General features: G+C 34.8%; 1 protein-coding gene across 10 annotated transcripts in view; it reads right to left on the bottom strand.

Moving 5' to 3' along the window:
* LOC112661286 (cytochrome c oxidase assembly factor 1 homolog) overlaps window positions 1-23,806 on the bottom strand; it is a 73,149-nt gene that overhangs the window by 37,920 nt on the left and 11,423 nt on the right. Inside the window, exons 3-4 of one of the 10 annotated variants that reach the window (XM_025449252.3) lie at window positions 3,129-3,237; window positions 1,858-1,999 (exon numbers count right to left, since the gene is read on the bottom strand). The exons of 8 other annotated variants lie outside the window; for them this stretch is intronic. The gene's annotated coding sequence lies outside the window, so the exon portion shown is untranslated. The remainder of the gene's footprint in view (window positions 1-1,857; window positions 2,000-3,128; window positions 3,238-23,806) is intronic. One more of the 10 variants, XM_025449253.3, reaches the window with a different exon arrangement.

Genomic DNA, 23,806 nt, shown 5'->3' with positions numbered 1-23,806 from the left:
GAAGGGTGCCTGGATGGCTCAGTCCATTAAGTGTCTGATTCCTGGTTTCAGCTCAAGTCATGATCTCAAGATCCTAGGATGGAGTCCCATGTTGGACTCTCTGTTCAGCGGGGAATCTGCTGGTCTCCCTCTCTTTCTGTCCTACCCTCTGCTCATGCTCTCTAAAATAAGTAAATCTTATAAAATAAAATAAAATGTATGGGAAGCAGTAAAAGCTGTTCTAAGAGGCTTATTCATAGCAATAAATATTTACCTCAAGAAAAAAGAAAAATTCCAAATAAACAAGAAAAGATTACACCTCAAAGAACTAGGAAAAGAAGAACAAATGAAACTCAGAGTTAGTAGGAAGAAGGAAATGACAAAGATCCAAGCAGAAATAAATGAAATCGAGATTAAAAAGAATATGGAAAAGACCAAGGAACTAAGACGTGATTCTTTGAAAAGATCAACGAAGTTGACAAACCTTTAGCTAGACTCACCAAGAATAAAAATGAGAGGACTCACATAAATGAGAAATGAAAAAGACATTACAACTGATGCCACAAAAATAACAAAGAACCATAAGTGACTGCTATGCACAATTATATGCCAACAAATTGGACAATCTAGAAGAAATGGATTAATTCCTAGAAATAAAATGCATGATGATTTAAAAATCCACATACATGAATGATCTTTAACATCCTCCTCTTCTCTCAAGGTCCAGTCCTTCACTTGATTTCAGCTACTTGTTCTCAGTCTTACTCTAGAACTTCTCACCAATAACTTGACCCCCTGGATAATCTCAATTTCTAGCTTCCTACAACCCAGCCAGCCTCTAACTCTTCAACTCACCTCTTCAAGAATCTTCAGTATTTTTAAATCTCAGGTCTATAATCTATTGATCCTATAACCTTTGCAGTGTTCTTCATCCAACTTAGAGTCTATGATCCATTACAATAATCTCCCACCTTTGAATACACCCTCAACTATCTTGCCCCTCTTCCTCTATCATGATCATCAGGCAAATCCCAATCCTAGATACGTCTTAGTCTCCACATTATCAGCACAGATGGTATGGCCTTGTCATCACAGACCAGTTCTCTAGTCTCCTAAATGATTAGGTCATATATTTTCCTATATTTTACTTCTGTATCTCCTTCCCTCTCCTTGGGCTTAGCAGATGATCTTGCTTCCCAATTGACTGAGAAAAGAAAAGTAATCAGAATCTGTTTATCTACATTTGTGCCAAAGTACTCTTGCCTTCCCTTTGCTATTATGGATGGTCTGTGTTCCTATTAAGACCAATCCCTCCATTGTATCCCTCCATCTCCTTTCATCTACTCAACCTCATTCCAGCAATTCACCTTTTCCCTCATGCATCATCAATTTCCCCAACTTTACTATACTATTCATATCAGCATCAAACACACTATAATAGCTCCTATCTTTGAAAAAATTCTCTTAATCCTGTATCTTCTTCCAGCAGTGGTCTCATTTTCCTATTCCCTTTAGGGAAGAAATTCCTCAAAAGAGATATCTGTTTTTGTTATCTTCCATTCCTATCCTCCCATTCACTCTAGAGAGCACTCCATCCTAGCCTTTATCTCCTCACTACTCCACAGGGACGGCGCCTATGAAAGTCATTCAAGACTTCCATATTGTTTCAACTAAAAGTCAATTCTCAGCACTCATCTTACTTGATCTGAGCATATTCAATACTGCCGACCAATCCTCCTTTGAAACAGTTTCTACACTAGGCTTCCAGTACACTATTCACTCGTGGTTCTCCTCCTCCTTGCTGAGCACTCTTTTTAAGTCTCTCTTACTGGTAAACCTTATCCTCTTCTCTCTTACTGGTAAACCTTATCCTCTCACCTGTAAATGCTGGACTGGCCCAGGGATCTTCGTGGACTTCTTTGTTATCTCTGCTCTCATTTCTTCATCCAATCTCATGGCTTTAAACCACTCCTCTATGCTGACATTCAGACTTCTTTATATTCCAGACTCTTGGATCTACCTGCATATGGAACATCTTAGCCTGAATGCTACGGAAACATCTATAACTTGATCAAAATCAAATTCCTGATTTTTCTCTCCTCCCTGCTCCCACAGATCCCTTTCAATGAACGGTAACTCCAGTCTTCCAGTAGTCCAGGCCAAAATCTTTGTACTTTTTCTCTCACATTCCATATCTAACACATCAGCGTGCCTTGTTAAGTCTACTTTCAAAATATATCTAGACCGTGAACACTCTTCACCACCTTCATCTTCACCCTGGACTAAGTCACCATCTGTTGTGCCCAAGATTGCGAATCCAAGAAACCACCGAGGAGCCGACACCGATGCAAGCGCATGAGGGTTTATTTGCAAGCTCAAGGTTGCGTCCAAGTATACCCGACACAGAGGAGCAGGAAATGTAGAGGCCGAGAAAAATCATGGCCATTCCACCTCAAGTTTAGCATTAGCACAAGTACAACTATCTTAGGCCCCTGTGATTAAGAGCTGAACTTAATAGGAAAAACTGCAGAATGTCCTCAATGTCCTCAGCAGGTAATCCCATATCAGAAAGACAACAGAGCTCGGAATTGCCCTCGGCAGAGAATCCCATATCAGGAAGACAACAGAGCCCACACCTGTGGTAGAAAGTCCCATATTAGAATGAGAACAGAGCTCGATGCCCTTGAAAGCCCCATATCAAAATGTAAACAGAACTTCAGAAATTCTTCCATCCCTTCTGAAAACCCCCTAGACCAGCCTATAAAAAACCCACCCGTAACCCACTTCGGGGTCCAAGTTCCTGCTCCGCTGCGTCGGGTACACTTGGACCCAAGCTCGAGCTTGTAAATAAACCCTTGTGCACTTGCATCGGTGTCAGCTCTTCGGTGGTTTCTCGGATTCGCAATCTTGGGCACAACACATCATCTTTTGCCTAAATTATAACAGCCTCCTAATTAGTCTTCTGTTTCCTCCTTTAGCCTCTCTTACACTGTCCTCTTAACACAGCAACTACAGCAATCCTTTTAAAACCTAAATAAGATTATATCACTCCTCTGTTAAAAACCTTCACATTTCAGGTAGTAATCACACTCAAGGTAAAAGACCAAGTCTTTACAATAGCCTATGAAGCTCCCTATTAATTCTCTTACCTCATCTCCTTTTACCCCCTTACTTCCAGCTGCCCTGGCTTCCTTGCAGTTTGTGACATGCTACGCATCAAGGTCTTCTCATGTTTTTCCTTCTGCCTGGAATTTAAGTCTGATAAAACCAAGAATGATGAGAAAATGATAAGAATATGGAACAAAAACTTTTATATGCCAATGGTGGGAATATAAATTAATGGGAGTAATTTACAGAACAATTTGGCGGTATCTAGTAAAGCTGAAGATGCATATACCCTTCAATTCAGCAACTGCACATCTGTGTGTGTGTGTGTGTGTGTGTGTGTATAGTCTAGGATATATGTTCTAGGGCCTAGAACAATTCTCTTACAAATACACATGGAGAACCCCTACAAGAATACCCACTGCCACATTGTTTGTAAAAGTAAAACAATCAGAAATCTAAATATCTACCAATGGGAAAAGTAAAACAATCAGAAATCTAAATATCTACCAATGGGAAATGTGTAAATTATAATAGATACATAATGGAATACTAATTAACAGCTAAAATGAATGACCAACCTACAATCAACATGCTCGTAGTTAAAAATCACAATGGTAACCTAATGAAAAGCAAGTTGCAGAAAGATAAATACTTCAGTATGATCTTATGAATATATATTATTGAAAATGTGGAAAATGAAGCATTATCTTAGAAAAACTGGCTTTTGCAAGGTCAAAAAAAAGTTAGAGAGTCACATACAATATGATAAAGGAATGTTTAGCCTGCAGATAAATCACAGGCTAGATTACTTTCAGTGACTCAAAACAACCCACTTGCGCATAAGCAAGATTGTTTTTAAAAATCTCAAACATGAAACCTGAGACACAATCCACAAATGCAGAGGCATAAACCCAGCTGACTGGTATAAATGACAAACCTCTTAATGCTGTGGTTTCCTTACTCTGATACAGTGTAAAGATACTGAATACCTGTCACTCACTAATATTTATACAGAAACAGAGTATATCAGGAAAAAAGCAATGCAAAACCTGCTATATAACCACAGTGACGGTTAAACAAGTTGATGCAGGAGATAGCCATGAGCCAAAAATGATGATAGCTAAATGGCAGGAGAATAATTCCATTATGCTAATTATTTGTATGAATTGTGTTAGTTATTGTGAGGTATGAATCAGCAGTAGTGTGTCATACTTGCACATGATCTTGGGTACCTAGTTTCCAAGGACATTAATCGAAGCTTCAACATACTTTAAAGGCCCATTACTAGTTGTTACTGATTAAACTTTACTATTAGATATGGCTAGGAAGGCACACCAAGCATAAAGCTTCTATCACACACATAATCCATCTACAAAAGGGCTGATATATCCATCCTGAAAAAGCATCTGCATATTTGAAAGCCACAGCCCTCACCACCACCACTTCATATTAGCATAAACAGCTTTGCAATTGTCAACCAGAAAGTTTCAAATTCCCCAGGGCTTTATTTTAGCACTGCATAGGCATCCAGGGCTTGGGAAAAGTCAGAATGGGGTGGGTTAGGGAAGCTATAATTATATCTTGACTGCCTTCATCAAATTATAGGAGTGGGAGGTAAAGACATTCTAATCGAGACGCTTGTGAAAGAACACACCCTTAAAGTTGAATCCAGTATTCTGATAAAATAGGATCAAATGTGGAAAAAAGCGATATACCCATCACTTGGTAAATTTTATAGGAAGCACAACAAGAGGAGTGCTTATTTCATATGTTTGTAAGAAGAGAAATACATGCTTTTAGCTGTAACCAAGGCAGTTATTATGATTTAATTAAAAGTTCTTATTCACTTTATTAATTACAGAGTTAATTATATCTGTTTAAAATGAGCCATGGATTTGCAGAATCAACCTATTATTTGTTAAAAAAAAAAAAAAGTGAAGAGTTTTTTCTAAGTACTAATCAGCATGGGTGTGTTTTATGTTTGCTCTAATACAGTTTCCAACCTTGAAAGACTGCCTAGACTTCCACTTGACTCTTTTTACCACAGGCAGTACCACTATCACATAGCCACAAAAAGGAAATGTTAAACAATTCTGTTAGGAAATGTTTTAACTGATTCAATATGCCCTAGAAGCTTATTTAATATCTTACAAATAATACCACATATATTTATAATGTTCTTAACATCCCAACACGTAATTAGCATATCATAGACATTATCATTTCAGAATGAGAGCTATCTTGGAAGGTATAGCCAGAGGCATTTGAGGAATATGTTGAAGGAAAAATTAGGCAAGAAGAGGGGAATTCATGGGATCAGAGTCAGCCTAACTTATCAATATACAACTTTCAGGGCCTGGGACTATTTGGAGTACATTTTCAGTCTATTCTTTTGATTCTTCACCTGGGAGATCTATGTTAAGTATATAAGTATATTTAAATATCTATATATGTATATATACATATTTAATATCTCTTTGTAAGCATGTAAAGGACAAGGAAAGACTTAATTTCTGTTTCTTTAGTGTCCCTCATGAAATAAAAATCAAGACTGTGCCCGCAAATCCAGGATGTCCTGTGATTTTGATGAACCTTATTCAAAGCAGGATCTAAATATTTAGCATCATTTGGTGGCAAATTTATTCTTTAAATTGGAGAATAAAGTATGGATCACAAAGAAGTAATGTAAAACATCAAATCAGTAATAATATTCCAACATCACTACAAATTAAAGCTTTTGATAATTGTTGAATTTGGGTCATAAACACATGGGTATCTGTTATCCTATGCTCTCCAATTTTGTGTAAGTATGAAATTTCCCAAATAAAGAATGAAAAAAAGCAAACCTCTGGAAGTAACCAGAGCTGAGAAAAATTCTTTAGACCCACATTCTATCAAATTTTGGTCTCAATTCTGGTAATATCACAGCGGGCACAGAAGCACTGATCAGCTTTCTAAAAATGTAGGAACATCCTTATACATACACACACACACACACACACACATATATACATACACACACGTATACATATACGTATATATACACATATATATCAACTTAAACATATATATCTTAAACTTAAGTTTATACTTTAATATTCAAACTTACATTGACTTGCTGCATTTTATCACAATAATTCAGTTTTCAAAAATGAGATGGAAATAATCTTTAGTTTACAAACGTAGTGAGTTGAGAAAAACGAAGCTGTAGCAATACTGGCCTCTGCACCCAGAAAATAGACCTTCCTACTAGATGCTCTATAAAAAAGTAAAGTATTCTCAGGCCATCAGAGGCTTAAAAGGGTCCCTTGCCTCACAGAAATCATAATATGGACTAAAATATGTCATTTTATAAACAGCAGTAATGGGTTTACAGTGACATATACTGTCTACCGTATCTGTTTTCATTCCTACAAAAGAAAGCTACAAAGAAAACCAAAAAGTTTACTAGACTTAAATCAATTATATTACTTTGAAGTATCTTTTTCATTTAAAAAAACACTTCTTTACCACTAACTTACTTTTAAAGAATAGAGTATAAAAGCTCTTTTAGTAACAAATAAAAGTTGAGAAAAAATTCAGCTTTTTTATCTTTTACTTGAAAGAAAATCTTTTGTATAAATGTGTAGAGTATGTCAATTCAAAAGCTAAAAATGTATGCACTAATATTAGAATCTTCAGCGATTTTCCTTTCTGGTCTATGCCTTGAATCTGTTTAAATTCTGGTCTTGGCCTTTCATTTACCCTATGAGCCTTCTTAATTATTCAGAGGTTTATGCATGGCCAAGAAAGAATGTCACTTGTATTTAGTGAAGAAAATACAGAGAAATTTTACTTATTTTAAAAAGTGTATGTGTGTGCGCGCGCGCGCACATGTGTGGAGGTAGGACTCAATAAGGATGACTTCAATCACCTTTTCATCACAACCAGGAATATTACTGAATCAAGTGTGATATAAATGATAACCATAAAAATCAACAATGTTCTTACAAGTAAGAACAATTAGATAATATAAACTTCAAAAACAATATTCCAATTGCAATTAGAATATATATATATTAAAATTTTTTTAATTTAACACAGAATATATGTAACTTTCATAAAACCACAAACCTCCTGAGTTAAAATAAGGCTTAAAACAATAGAAAAATATACCCTCAAAAAAGTGACAGCTTTATTTACAATTAAGACTTTTCTTTGATGAAAATTAAAAGAAACAACAAATGTGGCATAAAAGTGTTTCATTACACTTCCATCAAACTTAAAAAAATTATACTGTTCGTGGATCACACAAAGTTGGAGCATCTGAATTTTCAAGGGCAAAGTCACTTTGTGTATGCGCAATGGCTAACACTGTTCGTATCTAATCTTTAAAGAGTTTAAATTTTTAAGTATAATATCAAGCCCAAAAGCAATCAGTAACCAAAGGACACAGGCAAGCATTCACAAATTAGATTGAGAGGTCAGAAGGAAAATCTCACACTGAATATCTGCTGGGTATTGTAAAGCTGGGTAGTTCTTTCCTTATTTTTCTATTGAAGTTTAACACTCAAAGAAAAGAACACAAAACATAAATATTCAGCTTAATAAGTTATAACAAAGCAAGAATCTATGTAGCCACCATGAAAAGCTAGAAATAAAGCACTGCCAGTACCCCAGCAGATATTTCTCATTTCTGCCTGATTATTAAACCCTTCCTCCTCTCCAAGGGTAACTACCATGACCTCTAAACACTGAGATCATACAGTACACATTCTTTTGCATGTGGGTTTTTGCTCAACCTTATGTTTTCTAAATAAATACATTTTGTTGGATGAACTGAGTTTGTTCATTTTTACTACAGTACGATTATCCAAGGTAGGAACATATAATGACTTACTACCTACTATAATATTGATGCACATCCCATGCCCTAACATGTAGCTAGACCAAATTATGCTGCCATAAACATTCATATATATATATATACCACTTGGTTATACACATGTACGGTATTTCTCTAGGGGACTGAATTGCAGGGTCACAGAGTATGTATATATTCAGCTTCTACACTGCCAGTTTACCAAAATGGTACACCAATAGATATCTTACCAACAGTGTATAAGAATTTCATGCTCCATACTCCCACAAACTATTATTATTCTTTTAAATTTTACTCTTCTGGTAAGTGTGTAGTAGTTGTATGCCATTATGGTTTTAATTTTTATCCCTCTAATGACTTGTGGTTTCAATCAACTTTTCTTATTTTTACTGGACATTTGGACATCCTTTTGGTGAAGTACCTGTTCAAGTCTTTCACTCATTTTTCTATTAGGCTGTCTTTTTCTCACCAATCTGTCGTCTTACTTATATCCTATTTTTGAGCTCCTTGTCAGAGAGTTACAAATATCTTCTACTTTATAGAAGTAGCTTGCCTTTTACTTGCTTAAGGTGATTTTGGATAAACAGAAATTCTTCAGTTTGATAAAATCCAATTTATTATTTTTTCCTTTAGGGTTAAAATCCTTTTTGTGTCCTGTTTAAAAAAACTTTTTATATTCTTAGGTCACATAAATACTTTCCTATATTGTCTCCTATAATATTTATTGTTTTGCCTTTCACAAGTAGATCCACAATCCCCTGGGAATTTATTTTAGGTGTGATATGATATACTTGATTCACTTTGCTCCATATAAATATGCATGATGCTCTAGTATCATTTACTGAAACACCACTGTTCCCACTGTTCTGCATGTCAGCTTTCCCATATATCAAATGTCTATATATACACGTTTGTTTCTATAGTCCTTATTTTGTTCTGCTGATCTATTGAGCCAAGAATATTGTCTTTATTAATCTAACTTCATTAAAATCTTGAAATCTAATAAAATAAGCTATTCCACTTTGTTCTTGAAGAATGCCTTGACTCTTTTTACTCTTTTGCGTTTTCATATAAATTTATTTCAATGATTGTGACAACCCTGTGTACACCTAAGTCTTATTAGCCTACTTAAAAAATATGGTACAGCAAGCCTAGGAGAATTATATAACTTGTCTGAGGCCATAAAACTGCAAAGTCTAAAATGTGAACCCTGGAGTGTCTTTGTGCAAAGTGTACACTTTACAATACAATATCCTATATGCCTATAAACTCACATAGAAATGTTAAGCCTAAAAATAAAAATATATACAAATAAAAATAACAATAAAATATTATTTTAATACCTATTCAACTTATTATGGGTAATGTTAAGATAATGATTTCTGTCAATGATGGCAATTTTATGAAGATTGGTACTAATAGTACCAATTTTGCCAGTAGAAGTGAAAATTACTACAATCCTTTTAGAGCTCTAGAAAACCCGTAATGTTTACTACTAATAAAGGTGTAAGAGAATATGGTGTCCTGAAGGACTTAATTATTACCTGCTAATGTTCAACTGTTATAAAATGTGGGTTATGTCTAACTCCCATTCGAAGACCTATTAAGATGAAATAGATCTCTGGCAGGTAAAGGAAAGAAAAGATTTGTGGATGATTCTTAGATACAGTCTGGCTTGAACAAAGCACACTCACAGAACTTATATACTATGAACTAATATTTCTTTAGAAACTAGGCAGTGTGGTACGTACTTGACATCAATGGTCTCATTTCATCTTTCCAACTCTAATAGATATCACTGATGTCTCAAATTAAATATGGGAAAGAAAGTATTAGATATCAGATCTTAACTAAAACCTTCACCTGCTAAGCTTTTTCTATCACTGCAAACTGCTAATATCCATGTGATATTTGTTTCACAACTGAGCTGAAAAACCAGATTTTCCACTTGGGAATACATAAGTAATACTAAAACAACAGCCAGGCAGCCATCAGGATTTCCCTGTAAATAAATATACCAGGTCAGCCGGGAGACTTTTGACATTACTGCCCCTAGCAAAGTAACCTTTGAAAACAATACTAGATTTGTTTGTTTGGTTTTCTTTTTTTCTTTCCTTCCGGGTTGTTTTTTGTTTTTGTTTTTGTTTTTTTGGTGGGTTTTTTTTTTTTTTTTGCCTTTTTTTTCCCCTTGAATTTTGGCACCTTAAGATTTAAGAAATGAAAGATGTTTAGATTTTTAACACATGAAGAAGACCATGTAAGATCTCACTCTATGCTTTTTACAATTCAACTTCAGTGACAGCAGAAACCCTGGAATTTGGTTTTTAACATAAATAGACAAATTAAAACTAAGTATTACAGGATCATATAAAGATTAAGGGGTCACTATGATCCACAGTGATGTAACTGAGCAGAAGAGAACAATTTTCTTATACACATGAGACCACAGGAACTACATTCAGGAAAGACACAGATCAACCTCATTCTGAACTCTTTAGGCCACATCAGTAATACAAGGCAATACATTTAAGATGGACAACAGATGAACCAGACTAATGATTTTTACCCATGAGTACAATTTTATCACGAATTCCTGGAAATTATAAATCAAATGGGTTGAAGGCAGGACCTAAGACTTTACTTTTTTTAAAGTTTCTACAAATAGCTAGAAACCAATTTTAAAACTGGCGATAAGTATACACCTATCAATAATTACTTTAAATGTAAATGGATTCAATCCTCCATTAAGAGACACAGAGTGGTTAAATAGATTAAAAGAAAAACAAGGCCGATGTATATGCTATCTATAATAAATTCATTTCAGATATAAGGACATACATAGACTGAAAGAGAAGAGCTGGGAAAAAAATATTTCATGCAAATAGGAACCAAAAGAAATTTCATGTAAATATACCCCAAAATAAATCAGACAAAACAGATGTTAAGACAAAGCCCATAATAACAGACAAGGCCATTATGTAATGACAAAGGGGTTAATCTAACAAAAGAAATGATATTTGTTAAACATATGTACACACAATATAGGAGAACCCAAATATATAAAGAAAATATCAACAGACCTAAGGAAGAAATAGACAATACAGTAATAGTAGGAACTTTAATACCTCACTTTCACAAATGGATAGATAATCAAAAGAGAAAATCACACAGTATTGGAAGCACTAGCCAGAGCAATTAGGCAATAGAAAAAAATAAAAGGCATCCAAATTGGAAAGGAAGAACTAAAATTGTCACTAATTGGCATGATACTTGGCATGATATAAAGAAAACTCTAAAGACTTCACCAAAAAAATTGCTAGAGCAAATAAATTCAGTAAAGCTGCAGAATACAAAATCCATACACAAAAATCTGTTGCATATCTATACACTAATATGAAACTACTAGGAAAAGAAAATAAGAAAACAATCCCATTTACAATTCCAAAAATAAGAATAAAATAATTAGGAGTGTATTTAACCATGCAGGGAATAAACTTGTAAACAGAAAACTCTAAGAGATTGATGAGACAAAGTGAAGATGACACAAATAAATGGAAAGTTGTTCCATGCTCTGGATTGAAAGAATATTGTTAAAATGTTCATACTCCCAAAGCAATCTACTAATTCAACGCAATCCCTATCAAAATGCTAATGGTATTTTCACAGAAAGTAAATAATCTTAAGATTTATATGGAAATGTAAAAGATTGAACAGTCAACACAATCATGAAAAAACAAAGTGGAGGTATCACAATTCCAGACTTGAAGTTATATTACGAAATTGTAGTAACAGTATAGTATTGGCACAGGAACAGACACATAGATAAAAAAAACAGAACAGAAAACCCAGAAATAAGCCCACGATTATACATTCAATTAATTTTTGACAAAGGAGGCAAGAATACACAATCGGAAAAAGATAAATCATGTTGGGAAAACTGGACAGCTACATGCAAAAGAATGAAACTGGACCACTTCCTTACACCCTACACAAAAATAAATTCGAAACGTGAGACTTGAAACCATAAAAGTCTTAGTAAAAAGCACAGGGATTAATTTCTCTGACATCAGCTATAAGAACATTTTGCTAGGTATGTCTTCTGATACAAGGGAAACAAAAGTAAAAATAAATTTTGGGGACTACATCAAAATAAAAAGCTTCTGAGCGGCAAAGGAAACAGTCAACGGAACTAAAAGATAATCTATCGAATGATAGATTAAAATAAAATAAAAAATCGAATGATATTTGCAAATCATATGTCTGAAAAAGGATTAGTATTCAAAGTACATAAAGAACTTATACAACTAAACACCCAAAAAACATATAATTCAATTTAAAAAAAGATTGGGTACATGACCAGACATTTTTCCAAAGAAGATACACAGATGGCCAAGAGGTACATGAATAGATGCTCAATCTTACTAATCAAAGAAATGCAAATCAAACCACAGTGAAATTATCACCTTACCCTTTCAGATTGGCAATTTTCTAAAAGACAAAAATAACAGGTGCTAGTGAAAATATGGAGAAAGAAGAACCCTCATACACTGTTGGGAATGTAATTCATGCAGCCATTATAGAAAACAGTATGGTGGTTCCTCAAAAACTTAAAAATAGAACTATTACACAATCCAGCAATTCCACTTCTGGGTATTCGTCCAAAGAAAACACAACCCAGGGATGTCTGGGTGGCTCAGTGGTTGAGCATCTGCCTTCCGCTCAGGGTGTGGTCCCAGAGTCCCAGGATCAAGTCCCACATCAGGCTCCCCAAGAGGAGCCTGCTTCTCCCTCTGCCTGTGTCTCTGCCTCTCTCTCTGTGTCTCTCATGAATAAATAAATAAATTCTTAAAAAAAGAAAGAAAGAAAGAAAGAAAGAAAGAAAGAAAGAAAGAAAGAAAGAAAGAAAGAAAACACAACCCAAAGATATATAAGTATCCCTATGGTCAATAAACATTATTTGTAATTGCCAAGGTATGCAAGAAATGTAAATGCTCATCAACAGATAACTGGATAAAAAGATGGGATGGATATATATATATATATATATATATATATAGAGAGAGAGAGAGAGGGGGGGGGGGGGGAGAGGAATATTCCTCAGCCATAAGAAGGGACAAAATTGTAACATTTGAAACAACATGGATGGACCTAGCAGGTATGATAATCAGTAAATAAGTCATACAAAGACAAATACTGTAGGAGTTTACACACACACACATAAAACCCACAACAAATGAAAGAACAGACTAATAGATACAGAAAACATACTGTTGGCAACCAAAGAGGCGTGGACAAAATAAATTAAGAGGATTAAAAAGTACAAACTTCTAGTTATAAAAAAAAATAAACCATGAGGATTAAAAGTACAGCATAGGTATACAGTCAATAACATCCTAATGATTTTGTATACTGACAGATGGTAACTAGATTTTTAGAGATTATTTTGTAACACATGAAGTATCAAATCACTATTATGTACACCTGAAAATAATAAGATATTGTATATCAATTATTCTTCAATTTAACAAAAAGAGGCATGCCCTTCAGCTGCTTGGGATGCCTTGCCTACAGTTCCTGCAGCTGATCAATGGGCACCCCCAGTGCTCCACATACCTCACCCATAGAAGCACACCACTGTGCAAAGCACCCTGCATTCTCCCTATGGCAGCTAAAACAAGTTTTTGCAGGTGAGCATGCCTGGAAAGCCAGTCTTGGAGAAACCACAAACTTAAACATTCAGCATCACTAGCAAAAGGGAAGCTGGTATCATCTAATCCAGCTTTGCAGGATTGAGAGAAGGCATAGAAACTTAAGAATTCTGCCACAAGAGGGAGGACGAAGTGTGGAGCAAGTGTATTCATAGAAGAGGTCTGAGAAGACTAAATCCCATACAGGACTGAAAAAGATATTTCTCTCCTAAAACCAGGAATAAAGACTGGAAGAGGTGACAGCTTCTTCATTTTTTTAAAAGATTTTTTTATTTATTTATGATAGACATACACACACACAGAGAGAGAGAGAGAGGCAGAGACACAGGCAGAGAGAGAAGCAGGCTCCATGCCGGGAGCCCGATGCGGATAGATCCCAGGACTCCAGGATTGCGCCCTGGGCCAAAGGCAGGAACCAAACCGCTGAGCCACCCAGGGATCCCCAGCTTCTTCAAATGTAAAGACAGCAATGCAAGACATGAAGAAATATGAATATATGGAATATAAGAAATAGTGAAAGGGACCATAAGAGAAGGAGGGGAAACCAAGTGGGGAAAAATTAGAGAGGAAGACAAATCAGGAGACACTCTCAATTCTGGGAAACAAAGGATTGTGGAAGAGGAGGCGAGTGGGAGAATGGGGTAACTTGGTGATACGCATTAAGGAGTGCACATGATATGATGACCACTGGGTGTTGGCAAATTGAATTTAAATTTATAAAAGAAAAAAAGAAAAAATGTGAATATTAAGGAATATAAAAACACAAAAGAAATACAATAATTTTCCAATAACTGAACCCAAAGAAACTGAGATCAGCAACTTAACCAATAAAAATTAAATATAGTTTTTTGTTTGTTTGTTTGTTTATTTAGGATAGTCACACAGAGAGAGAGAGAGAGAGGCAGAGACACAGGCAGAGGGAGAAGCAGGCTCCATGCACCGGGAGCCCGACGTGGGATTTGATCCCGGGTCTCCAGGATTGCACCCTGGGCCAAAGGCAGGCGCCAAACCGCTGCGCCACCCACGGATCCCAAATATAGTTGTTTTAAGGAAGTTCAGTGAACTACAAGAAAACACAGAAAGACAATTCAGTGGAATTAAGAAATGGGCCAAAATATTAGAACTCTATAGAAAGGTAAAAATCATAAAAAAAGAACCACACAAATTCTGGAGCTGAAGGATACAATAAATGAAATGAAAAAAAAATACAATAGAGAGTATCAACAGAAGAATGGATCAAACAGAAGAAAAAACCTGTGAAATAGAAGGCAGGGCTTTTGAAATTATCAGTAAGAGTAGAACAAATAAAAGAGTAAAAGAGAGTGAAGGCTGCCCATGTGAACTACAGAATACCATTAAGAGAAATTGTTTACATACCATTGCAGTCTCAAAAGGAAATGAGGGGGGAAAGGACAGAAAGCTTACTTAAAGGTATAACAACTGAGAATTTCTCAAATCTGAGAAAAAATTTAGACATCCAAGTTCAATCCTAAATTACCTTCTCCAAGACATATTAAAATAAATCTGTCTCAAAGGGAAAGAATTGGGAAAACCCTCAATTACAATGAAACCTCACAAGGCTATTAGCAAATTCCTCAGCAAAAATCTTACAGGCCAAGAAAGAGTAGTATGATATATTCAAAATACTAAAAGAAAAAAAAATTACAATCAAGAACATGTTACCCAACAAAGCTGTCCTTCATAAATGAAGGAAATAAAGACATTTCCAGACAAACAAAAGCTGAGTTTATCACCACCTCACCTGCCTTACAAAAAATGTTGAAAGGAGTTCTCTAAACTGAAATGAAAGGATGCTATTTAGTAAAATGAACACATGTACTGGTAAAGTAAGTATAACTCAAACTTAGAATATTCTAACACTGTAATATATGGATATAATAACCAACTAACTCCAAAATAAAGGTTAAAAGACAAAAATATAACTATAGTTACAATAATTTGTAAATTAGTTATAAATTGTGACATCAAAAGAAAAGATAAAGGGATAAAATGTAGTTTATGTATGTGTTCAAAGTTATTATCAGGGCAGCCCAGGTGGCTCAGTGGTTTAGCACCGCCTTCGGCCCAGGGTGTGATCCTGGAGACCTGGGATCGAGTCCCGCGTTGGGCTTCCTGCATGGAGCCTGCTTTTCCCTCTGCCTGTGTCTCTGCCTCTCTGTCTCTCTCTCTTTCTGTGTGTGTGTCTCTCATGAATGAATGAATGAATGAATAAATAAATAAATAAATAAATATTTAAAAACAGTTATCAGCATAAAATAGACTATTGTATCTACAAGATGTTTTATGTAAATGGCATGGTAACCAAGAAGCAAAACCTTGTAGCAGATAGACAAAAGATAAAGATAAGGAAATGAAAGTTAGAGAAAATCATCAATTCCCAAAGGAAGACAGAAGAATGAGAACATTATAAAACAGCAAGAAAATGGTAAGATCACATTAATATTCCTTACTTATTAATAATTACTTTGCCTGTACTTGGATTAAATTCTCCATCCAAAAGGCATAGCATGACAGAGCAGGTAAAAACAAGAACCAACTGTGTGATTGATATATATAAAAGGTAAACTTCAGATTTAGGTACTTACATAGGCTAAAAAAATGAAGGAATAAAAAAGATATTCTTTGCAAATAGAAACCAAGAGAGTAAGAGTAACTACATTTATTTCAGAGAAGAGAGACTGTCATTCAAAAGTTGAAGAGACAAAGGTTACATAATAATAAAGGGATCAATTCACCAGAGGGAAAAAAAAATTCACCAGAAGATATATCAATCATAAGTACCCACGAATGAAGTATCTACATATACTAAGCAAATATTAACACATATGAACAGCTAAATAAATAAAAATACAACAACAGCAGAGGACTTCAATACCCCACTTTCAATAATGGATAACTTACTCAAAACACCAGTAAGGAAACCTTGGACTTGAATTATACATTAGACAAAATGAACCTCCCAGACATTTCCAGAACATTCCATTCAAAGGCATGAGAATACACATTTTTTTCAAGTACACACAAAATATACTCCAAGACAGATCATATAACTGGTCAAAAAGAAGTCTTAGAAAATTTGGGATCCCTGGGTGGCACAGCGGTTTAGCGCCTGCCTTTGGCCCAGGGCGCGATCCTGGAGACCCGGGATCGAATCCCACGTCGGGCTCCCGGTGCATGGAGCCTGCTTCTCCCTCTGCCTATGTCTCTGCCTCTCTCTCTCTCTCTCTCTCTCTCTCTCTCTCTCTGTGACTATCATAAATAAATTTTTAAAAAAATTAAAAAAAAAAATTTAACAAGATAACAAGATTGAAGTCGCACCAAATATCTTTCCTGACCAAAATAGCATGAAACTAGAAATCAATGACAGGAGAAAAACTGGAAAATTCACCAACGTGTGGGAATTAAACAAACAACACATTCCTAAACAACCAATGAGTCACAAAAGAAGTCAAAAGGGAAATCAAAAGTATTTTGAAACAAATGAAAAAGGAAACATACCAAATTCATGAGATTTGATAAATGCAGTTATAAGATGAAGGGTTATAGCAATAAAGGCCTACCTTAACAAAAAATAAAGATCTCAAAAATAACCCAACCTTACACCTCAAGGAATTAGAAAGAGAACAAACTAAGCCTAAAGTTGGCAGCTGAAAGAAATAATAAAGGTGAGAGCAGAAATAAATAAAACTGAGACCAGAAAAACAAAGAAAGGCCAACAAAACTGAGGGTTGGTTTTGTTTTTTTGTTTTTTTTTGTTTTTTTCATAAAATAAACAAAATCCACAATCCTTTAGCAGACTCAGGGGAAAAAAAGATTCAAATAAATAAAATCAGAAATTAAACAGGGGACATTAAATCTGACGCGACATAAACATAAATGATCAAAAGAAACTACTATAAAAGCAACAAAGTATACAACCAACAAATTATATGCCAACAAATTGGATACCCTAGATGAAATGGAAAAGTTCCTAGAAACATACAACCTACCAAGCCTGAAATCATGAACAAAGAGAAAATCTGAACAGACTAAAAATGAATAATTCAGAGACTGACTCACTAACCAAAAACTCCTAACAACAAGCCAGGATCAGCTGGATTCAATAGTGAATTCTGCCAAACATTTGATAAAGAATGAACACCAATCCTTCTGAAAGTCTTGCAAACAACAGGAAAGGGAACACTCACAAACTCATTTTAGGAGGCCAGCATTATCCTGATACCAAAGCCAGATAAGGACACTATAAGAAAAAGATTATGGGATGTATATGATGCAAAAATTCCCAAAATGATTACTAGTAAACCAAATCCAATAGTACATTAAAAGGTCATATACCACAATCAAGTGGGAGTTAACCCCGAGATGCAGAGATGGCTTAAGTATCTGCAAATCAATATGATTTAACAGAATGAGCATGTAAAATCACATGATCATCATAACAGATGTAGAAAAAGTATGTGACAAAAATTCCACATCCTTTAAAGATAAAAACACTCAATAAAGAGAGTGGGGAGGGAATGTACATCAATGTAATAAAGGCTATAAAAGACTATGCAGGATGCCTGGGTGGCTCAGTGGTTGAGCATCTGCCTTTGGCTCAGGTCATGATCCCAGGGTCCTGGATCAAGTCCCGCATCGGGCTCTGTGCAGGGAGCCTGCTTCTCCCTCTGCCTGTCTTTCTGCCTTTCTCTCTGTGCCTCTCATGAATAAATAAATAAAATCTTAAAAAAAAAAAAAAAAAAAGACTATCCAACAGCTAATAACATACTCAACAGGGAAATACTGAAAGTTTTTCCTCTAAGATCAAGAACAAGACAAATTTCATCATTTATATTCAACAGAGTACTGGAAATCCTAGCCAGAGCAATTAGGCAAGAAAAAAATAAAAGGCATCCAAGCCAGAAAAGAAGCTAATTGCTCTCCCTGCAGATGACATGATCTTATATTTATATATATATAACATATATATATAAATTTGTATATATATATATATAAAATCCTAAAGACTGCACCAAAAGAACTGTTAAAACTAACCAACAAATTCAGTAGTTATAAGATATAAAATCAACATACAAACACCAATATCATTTCTATAAACTCACAATAAAATGTCTAAAAAAGAAATAATGAAAACAATCTCCTTTATAATAGCAACCAAAAATAACAGAATACTTAGAACTACATTTAACCAGATGGCAAAAGATCTGTATTCTGAAAACTATAAGACACTAATGAAGGAAATGAAAGAAGACACAAATAAATGGAAATATACTCTGATTTCATGAATTGAAAGATTTAATAATGTTAAAATAGCCATACTAACCAATGCCATCTATAGTTTTAATGCAATCCCTATAAAATTCCAATGGCAAAGGTGTCTGGGTGGCTCAGTCGGTTAAGTGTCTGCCTTTGGCTCAGGTCATGATCCCAGGGTCCTGAGATCAAGCCCCACTTCTGAGCAGGGAGCCTGCTTCTCTCTCTCCCTCTGCCCCTGCTCACACTCTCTCTCATTACCTCTCTCTCTCTCTCTCTCCCCCAAACATATAAAATATTTTTTAAAAATTCCAAAAAAAATTCTAAAATTCATATGGAACTACTAAAGACCCAAATAGTCAAACCAACCCTGTGAGAGAAAATCAAATCCGGAGGCATCAAATTTCCTGATTTCTAAGTATTTTACAAAGCTATAGTAATCAAAACAATATGGTACTGGCATAAAAACAGAAACACAGACCAGCAGAACAAAAGAGAGACCCCAGAAATAAATTGACACATATATGACCAACTAATAGTCTCTTTAATAAATGTTGTTGGAAAATCATATTCACATGCTAAAGAATGAAATCAGAAAATTATCTTACAAAAATTAATTCAGAAATGGAGTAAAAAATGTAGGACTGTAAGCCATATAACTCCTAGAAAAAGTTATAAGTGAAAAAGTTCCTTAATATTACTCTTAGCAATGATTTTGAAAATATGGCACCAAAAGCAACAAAGAAAAAAAATCAATAAATGGGGCTATAGCAAACTAAAAAGTTTCTGCACAGCAAACAAACACAAAACAGAATGAAAAGGCAATCTACAAAATGGGAGAAAATATTTGCCAATGACATATCTGATAAAAATTAATATCCAAAATATATAAGAAATTCATACAACTCAACAGCAAAAAGCAAGTAATCTGATTAAAACCTGGGCAGAGGACCTGGACAGACATTTTTCCAAAGAAAACATATAAATGGCTAACTGGTACATGAAAAGATACTCAACATCACTAATCATCAAAGAAATGGAAATCAAAACCACAATGAAATATAAGCTCACATCTGTTATATTAGCTATTACCAAAAATAAAAAGCAACCAACTGATGTGGAGAAAGTGGACCCTTGTTTACTTTTGGTGGAAATATAAATTGGTACAGAACTATGGAAAAAAATATGGAGATTCCTCAGAAACTTAGAAATAGGATTACCATATGATACAGCAATCTTACTTCTGGGTATATATCCAAAGGAAATAAAATCACTATGTCAAAGAGATATCCACACTCTTATGTTCATTACAGTATTATTCACAATAGCCAAGACATGGAAACAACCTATGTGTCTATCAATAAATGAATGGATAAGGAAACTTTGACATATGTGTATATGTATATATGTATATATATACACACACCTTTTATACATATATATGGCACATACATGTGACATGTTTGGGTTATACATGTGAAATATATGTGGTTACGTATATTACACATATGTATTCCTAAAATATATATGTTACATACATACCATTTCCATATGGTATATATGTGTGAAAAACGATATATGTTTTATGTATTTATGATATATCACATATGTATATGTCATATATACATACCAAACTCTCAATGGACCTTGAGAGTTCTTCTGTGTGAAAAATTAAATGGAGTTACTAATATATTTTGGTAAACCAATAAGGAAGTAGCATCCAGGTAAGAGACAATAGTAGTTTGGAGTAGGATGATAGAAATAGATAGGACTACATTTGAGAAATTCTACCTAAAAGGAATCAAAAGAATATTGAGAGGTCTTAAAGATGATCCCAGATATCTTGTGTGAGCATTTGGATAAATGATGGTCTCAGTCTCCAGGGAAGTATATACTGCCAGATATAAGTTGCCAGAAGAGTAAGGAAAGAAGGAATCCCCTTTTGGGTGGGTAAGGTTTGAAAACCTATTGAGTCATCTAAGCATGAATGTCTGTCTCACAAGCTCCACTTCTTCATTTCTAACTGAGAATCTCCATTAAAGCTTCAAACTCAGGATGCTGGCAAAAAATCTCTAATTTTCTTCTGTATCTGCTCCATTTGTTGATTAATTAACACCACCAACTATGAGGGATGTTATGAATGGGGTTCCTACATGTGATTGAGAAGACTAGAATACAAAACATCTGAAGTCCCATTGGATAAGAACCTATAATGCAGATTCGTTCATAAGACTGCAGTTATTTTTGCCACAAAAGTCTAATGTTAAAGAAAAAGTTAACTTACAACTTTGCAAACATTGTATGCCATTTGAAAATAAATATAAAAGCACTGAGGAATACTCTTATCTATTACTTTGCTGGGGATATTACAAGAATAAACTGTTTTAGAATAGATCCAAAATAAAGATTTTGGGGGTTAAATGCTAATAATGTTTAATTGTTTTCCTACTTCCAAATTCATTCTATGAGGCCAGCATTACCCTGATACCAAAACCAGATAAAGAATCCACTAAAAAAAAGAAAACTACAGGCCAATATCCTTGATAAACTTAGATGCAAAAATTCTAAATAAAATACTAGCAAAATGAATTCAAAATTACATTGAAAGGTATCATTCGTGCACCACAATCAAGTGGTATTTATTTCTGCATGGTAAAAATGATTCAATATACAGAAATTAATAAATGTGATATATCACACATCAATAAGAGAAAAGATAATAATATGTTCATTTCTAATAGACCCAGAAAAGGCATTTGATAAAAAACAGCATCCATTCATGATAAAAACCCTCAACAAAATAGGTTTAGAGGGAACATACCTCAATATAATAAAAGTCATATATGAAAAACCTACAGCAAACACCATTCTTAATAGAGAATAACTAAGAGCTTTCCTCTAAGTTCAGGAACAAGATAAGGATATCTAATCTCACCACTTTTATTCAACATGGTATTGAAAGTCCTTGCCACAGCAATCAAAACACAAAAAGAAATGAAAGGAATTTCTTTCATTTCAAATCAGTATGTCAAATTTCCACTCTTTGTAGATGACATGACACTATACAGAGAAAAGCCTAAAGACTACCAAAACAGTGCTAGAACATAGGGATGCCTGGGTGGCTCAGTGGTGATTGGCTCAGCGCTTGATCCTGGGGTCCCCGAATCGAGTCCCACATCAGGCTCCCCACAGGGAGCCTGCTTCTCCCTCTGCCTGTGTCTCTGCCTTTCTCTCTGTGTCTCTCATAAATATATAAATGAAACCTTTAAAAAATGTGCTAGAACATAAACTCAGTAAAGCTGCAGGATATTAAAACAATGTACAGAAACCTGTTATACTTCTGTAGGCCAATAAAGAAGCAGCAAGAAGAGAAACTAAGAAAACAACCTTATTTATAATTGCATCAAAAATAGTAAATACCTAAGAATAAACCTAACCAAGAGATAAAACACCTGTAGTCTAGATATGTATCCTGAGGCAAGGGAAACAAACAAAAATAAACTTTTGGAACTATATCAAATTTTTTTTTTAAAGTAAAAAAAATGCTCCATGCTCCCCTGCATGGAACCTGACGTGGGACTCAATCCCAGGTCTCCAGGATTAGGCCCTGGGCTGAAGGCGGCGCTAAACCACTGAGCCACCCAGGCTGCCCAAAACTATATCAAATTAAAAAGCTTCTGCACAGTGAAGGAAACAATCAACAGAACTAAAAGGTGACCTCCAGATGGGAGAAGATATTTGCAAATGACATATCCAATAAAGCGTTAGTATCCAAAACTTATAAAGAACTTACATAAAATACAACATCCAAAAAACAAATAATCCAATTAAATGTACAGAAGACATCAACATACATTTCTCTGAAGAAGATATCCAGATGGCCAACAGACACAAGAAAAGGTGTTCAACATCACTCACCATCAGGGAAATACAAACCAAAACTATAATGAGACATCACCTCACAGCAATCAGCAATTATGTGAAGAAAAGGGAACCCTCTTGCACTGTTAGTGGGAATGCACACTGGTGCAGCCATTCTGGAAAACCATATGAAGGTTCCTCAAAGAGTTAAAAATCCAGCAATTACATTAATGGGTATTTACCCAAAAAATAGAAGAACACTAATTCAAAGGGATACACATACTCCAATATTTATAGCAGCATTATTTACAACAGCCATGATATGGAAGCAGCCTAAGTGTCCAACAATTGATAAATAGCTAACGAAAATTTACATATATATATAAATGTGGCATACATATGTATACATACACACACACATATACACACAATGGAAAACTATTCAGCCATAAAAAAGAATAAAATCTTACCATTTGTAACAACATGGATATAGAGTACAGCGCTGAGTGAAATAAGTCAGAGAAAGGTAAATACATGATTTCACTCATATGTGGAATTTAAAAAACAAAACAAGGAAAAAGGAAAGAAAAAAAGAGGGAGAAAGAGAGACAAGGCAAGAAACAAACTCAATTATAGAGAACAATCTGATGACCACCAGAGAAGTGGTCGGTGGGGGATGGGTTAAATAGATGATGAGGATTAAGGAGTACACTTGTCAAGATGAGCACAGGGTGATGTATGGAGCTGTTGAATTAATATATTGTACACCTAAACTAATACAACACTCTATATAACCAACTGGAATTTTTTAAAAACTTAAGTTAAAAAATTCCTAATTGTTTTTCTGAAGTAAAAACTTAAAGCAATTATTTTTCAGCTAACAAGAAGCAGTACGATCTTTGTTAATATGTCCTATTACAGTACCACACTGCCATCTGTTGGAAGACATCACTAACAAAATGTTTTTATTCATAATCAAGTGTGTGGGGAAATTTGTGAATTTCTGAAAGAAATG

The sequence above is a fragment of the Canis lupus genome, chromosome 18 (assembly GCF_003254725.2).
Source record: "Canis lupus dingo isolate Sandy chromosome 18, ASM325472v2, whole genome shotgun sequence".
Taxonomy (NCBI): Eukaryota; Metazoa; Chordata; class Mammalia; order Carnivora; family Canidae; genus Canis; species Canis lupus.
Note: the sequence above shows the minus strand (reverse complement) of the source record. Positions and strands in the feature narration are given on the sequence as shown.